Below are 10,778 nucleotides of genomic sequence, written 5' to 3'. Positions count from 1 at the left end.
ACGAGGTAACGGACCAACACAATCTACTAGAACTCTCTCAAACGGTTCTCCAACTGCTGGGATGGGATGCAGTGGAGCCAAAGGAATCACCTGATTTGGCTTGCCTGTTCTTTGGCAAACATCACAAGACCTACAAAAAACTGTCACATCCTGCTTTAATGCTGGCCAAAAAAAATGCCTTAGCACTCGAGCATAGGTTTTTGCTATGCCCAGATGACCAGACCATGGATGATCATGTGCTAGCTGCAACACCTGACACCTGTAGTCAGAAGGTACAACTATTTGGCACACATCATCAACACCTTCATTCTCACGTGGAGTCCACTTTCTCATCAACACACCCTGTTCAAAATAAAAGCCAACCTTTTTGTCTACATGGACATTGGTAGATGACAAAGACAAATACTTAGCCAAACTAGGGTCAGTTTGCTGAGCTTTTATCAAGCACTCTCGACTTACTGAAGCATCACTTCCAGCAGACCTCTGGACATCAGAATACTCACTAACTGGAGTCAATTTAACTGAAAAGTCAATCAGTGGGTTATCTCTAGCTAAAAACGTATCAGAAAGGGAAGGTGCATCAGAATACTTTTGAGACTGAGCACGAGTAACAGCACACATGGGAAGATTTTCAATTGCAGAACAATGTTCCACTGACCCATTAGGACTAGGCTTATCTATAACCTCTGGCACAGGAACCACTCTGCCACCGGCGATATCATTACCTAGAATTAGCTGTACCCCCTTTACAGGCAATGCTGAACAGACTCCCACTCTAAAATGACCAGAAACCAAATCAGACTTCAAATAAACCTCATGCAATGGAACTTTCATGTAGGACATGTCAATGCCTTGGCATAGTGCATGTGACCCACAAAAAGAAAGCTCTGGCTGAGAAGGCAAAACATCAGCAAGCATCAAGGTTAATGCTGCCCCAGTGTCACGCAAAATCTGTACTGGACTCTGCTTATCTCCCAAAGAGACAAATCCTTTACTAACAAAAGGCCTGTAATCATCACTTACCAAATCACCTACACTGTAATCCAACACAGGGTCAACAGTTTTTACAAAAGCCACCCCTTTCCTGACTTCACCTGAAACAGCTTCACGTTCTTGTTTACGTTTCAATGCTGGACAATCAACAGCTATATGCCCTGGCTTATGGCAATAGTAACACTCAGCTTGGTCACGTGACAAGCGAGTAGGAAAGTTGGACTGACGAGGCTGAGGCTGTTCTGCAGCAGCCTTCACCTCTCCTGACTTAGACTTCACTGGCTTAAAAACACTTCGGTGTGTAAGCACATACTCATCAGCTAGAACAGCAGCTTCTGAAACAGACTTTACATGGCGCTCATTTAGATAAACAACAACACTCTCAGGTAAACAAGTCTTAAACTCCTCCAAAAGGATTAACTCCCGTAGTTTATCATAATTGTCCACTTTACTAGCAGCACACCACTTATCAAAAAGCTGAAGCTTTTCCCTAGAAAACTCAACAAATGTCTGTGAAGAACCCTTTCTACAATTACGAAAGCGCTGCCTATAGGCTTCAGGTACAAGCTCATAAGCTCTCAGCACTGCAGTCTTAACTATATCATAATCCAAGCTATCATTCAATGACAAAGAGGATAAAACATCCTGAGCTTTCCCAGTCAACTTACATTGTAAGAGTAGTGTCCACAAATCTTTAGGCCAACTTAAAGCTAAAGCAATGCGCTCAAAAACACAAAAATATGTGTCTACCTCAGTTTCTCTAAAAGGCGGAACTAAAGCAATAAGCTTACTCACATTAAGAGATGAAGAGTGAGATTCAGAAGATGTAGAAGGACATGGAGTTTGGCTAGAGGCCTCTATTGCCTCAGAAGCAGCTAGCTCTACAACTGCTGGAGAAGAAACCTTCTGTACAACTGGGTTTGAAGTGGAGCGCTTCACCCCAAGCTCCAGTTCTCGCAAGCGAACCTCACGCTCAACGTCTAACTCCATACGCCGAATTGCAAGCTCTTTCTCCATCTCTAGCTTTTGACGCTTCTCCTCAGACTCAAACTGCAACCGTGCAACCCTCACCTTTACTAAAGCTTTCTCCCGACTATCTGACCCAGTTTCCAAAGGAGAAAAAGGATCAAAACGTGGAAGTGTAGCACGTGTTCCAGGTAACGTTTGGACAATCTCCTGCACAACAGGAGGCTCAACTGGTTGAGAAGCAGGAGTAACTGCAACTGGCTTCTCAGAAATAGGTGAAGAAGCAGAAGTAGCACTCGCTACTGTAGTATCACCTTCTACACTAGATGCTAAAACACCCAAGTCTACCAAACCTTCCATCACAATCCTTTTTAGTTCCCTTTTAACCAAAGATTTAGAGACTGAAATACCAAAGTGCTGCGCTATCTCCAACAAAACATCCTTCCTACAGACATTAAGTAAATCTACTGAAGGGGCTTGAACAAATGCAGCTAGACTACCAGACAAAGCCATCCCAACAAACTACAGCTACCAAACAAACAAAACCTACTGCTACCACCAAACAGTTAGTACTAGTCCACTCACCACACTCTCTGTTCCCAAAATTATCCCGGACGAGCCCCCAATATGTTACAACCCAAGTTGGCTCGTTTTTAAAAATGGTTGCAACAAAGGGAACAGGAGGGAAGTGAGGAGACCAGACCAGAATTAGATGTTTCACAATCAGTGATTTATTTTAAAACTGCCAAACATCAACTTTAAACAATACCAAGGCCTAAGAGTCTTAAGGCCTAAGAGGAGCCAACGGTGACGGTGCCAAAGGAAAGAAAGAAACAAAACATAAACTTAATCTAAACTATTTATCCTAAACAAAAGAACAAAATAAAAACTACTACTTAAACTAACAACATAAGTACAAAAGAAGCACCCGCCTGCTAACCTAATGTATCTATACACAAAGACAGCTACATGATGGAAATGTATAAGGCGCCTTAACCTTACCTGTTGGACTCCTCAAATTGGTATAAGTTTGTATGGCACAAACAGGACTGAAAGATATTCCCTAAGGAATGACTACAAGAGCAAACACTCAGAATAAAGCACATGGCAGTGATAGTAGTAATGAAGGTGGTAGTGAAGGTAGCAGGGGAACTAGAAGCACACACAGTAGGCCCCACTTCCTGTGTGAGCTCTAGCCGCCATCTTGGTGGTGACTGCAGGTTTTTATAGCCCATGGCTCCTCCCATGAAGGTCAGGTGGACTGCAACCTGCAGAAAAACATGAAAAAACACACACAGAGAGGGAGAGCATACAGAACATATCCAGCACCCTAGGGCTAGACTTGCACGTAACAGGCAGTGTCCGTACAAATCCTACAGGCAGATTGGTGGAACACCTGCTTACTTCAAGCAGTTTGTGCTTATTAAATACAGGTTCCAATACATACCTTCACCCAGGACATGGAGTATATTCTGCTATTGATCTCTCCTTGTGTTCTCCGGGAATTTATACTGACATGACCTGGCAAAGAGGGGACGACCTTTGTGGAAGTGATCACTTTCCCCTACTCATTGGCATACAGAACAGGCTCGGCACAGCATCTAAACAGAAATGGAATTTTAAAAAGGCAGATTGGACATTGTTTAGCTATTTGTGCGACTGCAACTTACAGCATCTTGATCTGGCTAGACATTACTCTATACAGCAGTTTTCGGATATCCTTCTTCGCTCTGCAGCAGATTCAATACCCAAATCCTCAGGGAAGGCCAGGGAAGGCCACTAACAGAGAATTATATAATAACCCCTTTACACTGGAAGAATTGATGTTGGCCATAAACTCTTCAAACGATTCCGCAATGGGTCCGGACCTCATCCATTACCAGTTCCTTAAACACCTCTCTCATATGTCTCTCTTCTACTTTCTACAATGCGTTAACAGAATATGGTCGGCAGGGAGATTCCCTGAGTTTTGGAAGGAATCTGAGGTCCTTCCTTTTCTTAAACCAGGAAAGGATCCCTCTGACCCAAACAGTTATCGGCCAATTGCACTTACAAGCTGCCTGGGTAAGACTGTTGAATGGCTGGTGAACCGGAGACTGGTGTGGTTCCTGGAGACAAACAGTATTTTGAGTAAATACCAGAGTGGTTTCAGGAAGGGAAGGAGCACAGAGGATCATCTGATCAGAATGGAAAAATTTATTCGTGATGGATTTGTCAGTAAGCAACATGTTGTTTCTGTGTTCTTTGAACATTGAAAAGGCGTATGACACTACGTGGAGGCATGGGATCCTAGAGGATTTACACAGCATGGGACTCTCAATAACCGCCTTTTCAGAGTCAAAGTAAATGACACCCACTCGGACCTACACAATCAAGAACAGGGTGTGCCCCAGGGTGGAGTTTTGTCTGTAACCCTGTTCAATATTAGAATCAATGGTATTGCACAAAACTTGGATCCTAATGTCATGATCTGCCGTGAATACGTGGATGATCTCTGTATTAGCAGCAGAGGCAGATATATGGCACATGTTGAACGATCGCTCCAGTTGTCCATCAATAATTTTCAGAAATGGACTCTCCAAAATGGTTTAAAGCTCTCCAAATCTAAGACTGTTTGTTGTCATTTTTGCACAGGGCTCTACATCCGGAACCCCGACTTTTCTTAGATGATGAACTTCTGAAAGTCGAGAAGTCAGTTCGGTTTTTGGGGCTGTGGCTGGACTCCAAACTAGACTTTAAGACTCACATTCAGTTCCTTAAAAAGAAGTGCCTAAACTCCCTACAGCTTATAAAGGTCTTAGCAAATACCAGATGGGGTGCGAATGTACGACTTTTGAAACGCCTCTTCACTGCTCTCATACGACCCCTTTTTGATTATGGTAGTACAGTTTATGGAGCTGCTAGACCTTCATACCTGAAACCTCTGAATACAGTCTACCACCAAGGCCTCAGGCTCATCCTGGGTGCCTTCAGAACATCTCCTATCTCAAGCCTGCACGTGGAAGCGGGTGAACTACCTCTACCTATCAGAAGACTCCAGATCAACTTGCGAACAGCTCTCAGGATAAAAGAAAACAGGAATAATCCAACGTACCAAGCAGTCTTTGGCGTTTCACCGGATCATCTCTATGAAATAAGACCCAACCTGATCAGGCCTTTTGGCCTGCGGATAGGTCCCATATTGTCTGACTTCAATATTCCAGAGAGCCCTACCAAGTTCCTTATGCCTGCTCCCTGGACTCTGAGGAAGCCTAACATAATACAGACCCTGTCAAAACTGTTGAAGCGGAATATGTCTCCTCTTGACTACTTGTCTTCATAGGATACAGTCAGACTCAGTTTCCCGGAACATAGATTTGTATTTACTGATGGATCAAAAACAGAGGCTCACGTGGGTGCTGCTTTTACCGCCACTGATTACTGTGACAGCATCCGCCTCCCATTTCATGCTTCAATATACTTTTAGACTCTTTTGCCCCGTTTTTCTGCACTAGAAATGGACTCCCTCTCCGCCTTTAGACTCTTTTGCCCTGTTTTTCTGCGCTAGAAATGCGCACCCTATCCGCTTTTAGACTCTTTTGCCCCGTTTTTCTGTGCTAGAAATGCGCACCCTATCCGCTTTTAGACTCTTTTGCCCCGTTTTTCTGTGCTAGAAATGCACTCTCTCTTCGCTTTAAGACTCTTTGACCCGTTTTTCTGTGCTAGAAATGCGCACTCTCTCTGCTTTTAGACTCTTTTGCCCCGTTTTTCTGCGCTAGAAATGCACTCCCTCTCCACATTTAGACTCTTTTGCCCCGTTTTTCTGTGCTAGAAATGCACACCCTATCCGCTTTTAGACTCTTTTACCCCATTTTTCTGCGCTAGAAATGCGCACCCTATCCGCTTTTAGACTCTTTTACCCCGTTTTTCTGTGCTAGAAATGCGCACCCTCTCCGCTTTCAGACTCTTTGGCACGTTTGTCTGCGCTAGAAATGCGCACTCTCTCCGCTTTCAGACTCTTTGGCACGTTTGTCTGCGCTAGAAATGCGCACTCTCTCCGCTTTTAGACTCTTTGCCCCGTTTTTCTGTGCTAGAAATGCACACTCTCTCTGCTTTTAGACTCTTTTGCCCCGTTTTTCTGTGCTAGAAATGCACACTCTCTCCGCTTTAAGACTCTTTGCCCCGTTTTTCTGTGCTAGAAATGCGCACCCTCTCCGCTTTTAGACTCTTTGGCACGTTTGTCTGCGCTAGAAATGCGCACTCTCTCCGCTTTTAGACTCTTTGCCCCGTTTTTCTGTGCTAGAAATGCACACTCTCTCCGCTTTAAGACTCTTTGGCCCGTTTTTCTGTGCTAGAAATGCGCTCCCTCTCCGCTTTTAGACTCTTTGGCACGTTTGTCTGCGCTAGAACAGCGCTCCCTCTCCGCTTTTAGACTGTTTTGCCCCGTTTTTCTGTGCTAGATAAGCACACTCTCTCCGCTTTTAGACTCTTTGCCCCGTTTTTCTGTGCTAGAAATGCACACTCTCTCTGCTTTTAGACTCTTTTGCGCCGTTTTTCTGCGCTAGAAATGCACTCCCTCTCCGCCTTTAGACTCTCTTGCCCCGTTTTTCTGCGCTAGAAATGCGCACCCTATCCGCTTTTAGACTCTTTTGCCCCGTTTTTCTGTGCTAGAAATGCACACTCTATCTGCTTTTAGACTCTTTTGCCCCGTTTTTCTGCGCTAGAAATGCACTCCCTCTCCGCCTTTAGACTCTCTTGCCCCGTTTTTCTGCGCTAGAAATGCGCACCCTATCCGCTTTTAGACTCTTTTGCCCCGTTTTTCTGTGCTAGAAATGCACACTCTCTCCGCTTTAAGACTCTTTGGCACGTTTGTCTGCGCTAGAAATGCGCACTCTCTCCGCTTTTAGACTCTTTGCCCCATTTTTTCTGTGCTAGAAATGCACACTCTCTCCGCTTTTAGACTCTTTGCCCCATTTTTCTGTGCTAGAAATGCGCTCCCTCTCCGCTTTAAGACTCTTTGGCACGTTTGTCTGCGCTAGAACAGCGCACCCTCTCCGCCTTTAGACTCTTTTGCCCCGTTTTTATGTGTTAGAAATGCACACCCTCTCCGCTTTTAGACTCTTTGGCACGTTTTTCTGCGCTAGAACAGTGCACCCTCTCTGCTTTTAGACTCTTTTGCCCCGTTTTTCTGCGCTAGAAATGCACTCCCTCTCCGCCTTTAGAATCTTTTGCCCCGTTTTTCTGCGCTAAAAATGCGCACCCTATCCGCTTTTAGACTCTTTGCCCCGTTTTTCTGCACTAGAAATGCGCACTCTCTCTGCTTTTAGACTCTTTTGCGCCGTTTTTCTGCGCTAGAAATACGCACCCTATCCGCTTTTAGACTCTTTGCCCCATTTTTCTGCGCTAGAAATGCACATTCTATCCGCTTTTAGACTCTTTTGCCCCGTTTTTCTGTGCTAGAAATGTGCACCCTATCCGCTCTTAGACTCTTTGGCCCGTTTTTCTGTGCTAGAAATGCACACTCTCTCCGCTTTAAGACTCTTTGGCCCGTTTTTCTGTGCTAGAAATGTGCACCCTATCCGCTTTTAGACTCTTTGGCCCGTTTTTCTGTGCTAGAAATGCACACTCTCTCCGCTTTAAGACTCTTTTGCCCCATTTTTCTGTGCTAGAAATGCGCTCCCTCTCCGCTTTAAGACTCTTTGGCACGTTTGTCTGCGCTAGAACAGCGCACTCTCTCCGCTTTTAGACTCTTTGCCGCGTTTTTCTGTGCTAGAAATGCACACTCTCTCTGCTTTTAGACTCTTTTGCCCTGTTTTTCTGTGCTAGAAATGCGCACTCTCTCTGCTTTTAGACTCTTTTGCCCCATTTTTCTGCGCTATAAATGCACTCCCTCTCCGCCTTTAGACTCTTTTGCGCTGTTTTTCTGCGCTAGATATGCACACTCTCTCCGCTTTAAGACTCTTTGGCACGTTTGTCTGCGCTAGAACAGCGCAACTTCTCCGCCTTTAGACTCTTTTGCCCAGTTTTTCTGAGCTAGAAATGCGCACCCTATCCGCTTTTAGACCCTTTGGCCCGTTTTTCTGTGCTAGAAATGCATCCTCTCTCTGCTTTTAGACTCTTTTGCCCCGTTTTCTGTGCTAGAAATGCGCACTCTCTCCGCTTTAAGACTCTTTGGCACGTTTGTCTGCGCTAGAACAGCGCACCCTCTCCGCCTTTAGACTCTTTTGCCCCGTTTTTCTGTGCTAGAAATGCACACTCTCTCTGCTTTTAGACTCTTTTGCCCCGTTTTTCTGCGCTAGAAATGCACTCCCTCTCCGCCTTTAGACTCTCTTGCCCCGTTTTTCTGCGCTAGAAATGCGCACCCTATCCGCTTTTAGACTCTTTTGCCCCGTTTTTCTGTGCTAGAAATGCACACTCTCTCCGCTTTAAGACTCTTTGGCACGTTTGTCTGCGCTAGAAATGCGCACTCTCTCTGCTTTTAGACTCTTTGCCCCATTTTTTCTGTGCTAGAAATGCACACTCTCTCCGCTTTTAGACTCTTTGCCCCATTTTTCTGTGCTAGAAATGCGCTCCCTCTCCGCTTTAAGACTCTTTGGCACGTTTGTCTGCGCTAGAACAGCGCACCCTCTCCGCCTTTAGACTCTTTTGCCCCGTTTTTATGTGTTAGAAATGCACACCCTCTCCGCTTTTAGACTCTTTGGCACGTTTTTCTGCGCTAGAACAGTGCACCCTCTCTGCTTTTAGACTCTTTTGCCCCGTTTTTCTGCGCTAGAAATGCACTCCCTCTCCGCCTTTAGAATCTTTTGCCCCGTTTTTCTGCGCTAAAAATGCGCACCCTATCCGCTTTTAGACTCTTTGCCCCGTTTTTCTGCACTAGAAATGCGCACTCTCTCTGCTTTTAGACTCTTTTGCGCCGTTTTTCTGCGCTAGAAATACGCACCCTATCCGCTTTTAGACTCTTTGCCCCATTTTTCTGCGCTAGAAATGCACATTCTATCCGCTTTTAGACTCTTTTGCCCCGTTTTTCTGTGCTAGAAATGTGCACCCTATCCGCTTTTAGACTCTTTGGCCCGTTTTTCTGTGCTAGAAATGCACACTCTCTCCGCTTTAAGACTCTTTGGCCCGTTTTTCTGTGCTAGAAATGTGCACCCTATCCGCTTTTAGACTCTTTGGCCCGTTTTTCTGTGCTAGAAATGCACACTCTCTCCGCTTTAAGACTCTTTTGCCCCATTTTTCTGTGCTAGAAATGCGCTCCCTCTCCGCTTTAAGACTCTTTGGCACGTTTGTCTGCGCTAGAACAGCGCACTCTCTCCGCTTTTAGACTCTTTGCCGCATTTTTCTGTGCTAGAAATGCACACTCTCTCTGCTTTTAGACTCTTTTGCCCCGTTTTTCTGTGCTAGAAATGCGCACTCTCTCTGCTTTTAGACTCTTTTGCCCCATTTTTCTGCGCTATAAATGCACTCCCTCTCCGCCTTTAGACTCTTTTGCGCTGTTTTTCTGCGCTAGATATGCACACTCTCTCCGCTTTAAGACTCTTTGGCACGTTTGTCTGCGCTAGAACAGCGCAACTTCTCCGCCTTTAGACTCTTTTGCCCAGTTTTTCTGAGCTAGAAATGCGCACCCTATCCGCTTTTAGACCCTTTGGCCCGTTTTTCTGTGCTAGAAATGCATCCTCTCTCTGCTTTTAGACTCTTTTGCCCCGTTTTCTGTGCTAGAAATGCGCACTCTCTCCGCTTTAAGACTCTTTGGCACGTTTGTCTGCGCTAGAACAGCGCACCCTCTCCGCCTTTAGACTCTTTTGCCCAGTTTTTATGTGCTAGAAATGCACACCCTCTCCGCTTTTAGACTCTTTGCCTCGTTTTTCTGTGCTAGAAATGCGCTCCCTCTCCGCTTTCAGACTCTTTGGCACGTTTGTCTGCGCTAGAACAGCGCAACCTCTCTGCCGTTAGACTCTTTTGCCCCGTTTTTCTGTGCTAGAAATGTGCACCCTATCCGCTTTTAGACTCTTTGGCCCGTTTTTCTGTGCTAGAAATGCACACTCTCTCCGCTTTAAGACTCTTTGGCCCGTTTTTCTGTGCTAGAAATGCGCTCCCTCTCCGCCTTTAGACTCTTTTGCCCCGTTTTTCTGCGCTAGAAATGCGCACTCTCTCTGCTATTAGACTCTTTTGCCCCTTTTTTATGCGCTAGAAATGCACTCCCTCTCCGCCTTTAGACTCTTTTGCCCCGTTTTTCTGCGCTAGAAATGCGCACCCTATCCGCTTTTAGACTCTTTTGCCCCGTTTTTCTGTGCTAGAAATGCGCTCCCTCTCCGCCTATAGACTCTTTTGCCCAGTTTTTCTGTGCTAGAAATGCACACTCTCTCTGCTTTTAGACTCTTTTGCCCCGTTTTTCTGTGCTAGAAATGCGCTCCCTCTCCGCCTTTAGACTCTTTTGCCCAGTTTTTCTGCGCTAGAAATGTGCACTCTCTCTGCTTTTAGACTCTTTTGCCCCTTTTTTCTGCGCTAGAAATGCGCACCCTATCCGCTTTTAGACTCTTTGCCCCGTTTTTCTGTGCTAGACATGCGCACCCTATCCGCTTTTAGACTCTTTTGCCCCGTTTTTCTGTGCTAGAAATGCACACTCTCTCCGCTTTGAGACTCTTTGCCCCGTTTTTCTGTGCTAGAAATGCGCACCCTCTCCTCTTTTAGACTCTTTGGCACGTTTGTCTGCGCTAGAAATGCGCACTCTCTCCGCTTTTAGACTCTTTGCCGCGTTTTTCTGTGCTAGAAATGCACACTCTCTCTGCTTTTAGACTCTTTTGCCCCGTTTTTCTGTGCTAGAAATGCACACTCTCTCCGCT

The sequence above is a fragment of the Astyanax mexicanus genome, chromosome 7, assembly GCF_023375975.1.
Source record: "Astyanax mexicanus isolate ESR-SI-001 chromosome 7, AstMex3_surface, whole genome shotgun sequence".
In the NCBI taxonomy this organism is placed as follows: Eukaryota; Metazoa; Chordata; class Actinopteri; order Characiformes; family Acestrorhamphidae; genus Astyanax; species Astyanax mexicanus.
The sequence above is the reverse complement of the archived record's forward strand: the minus strand, read 5'-3'. Positions refer to the sequence as shown.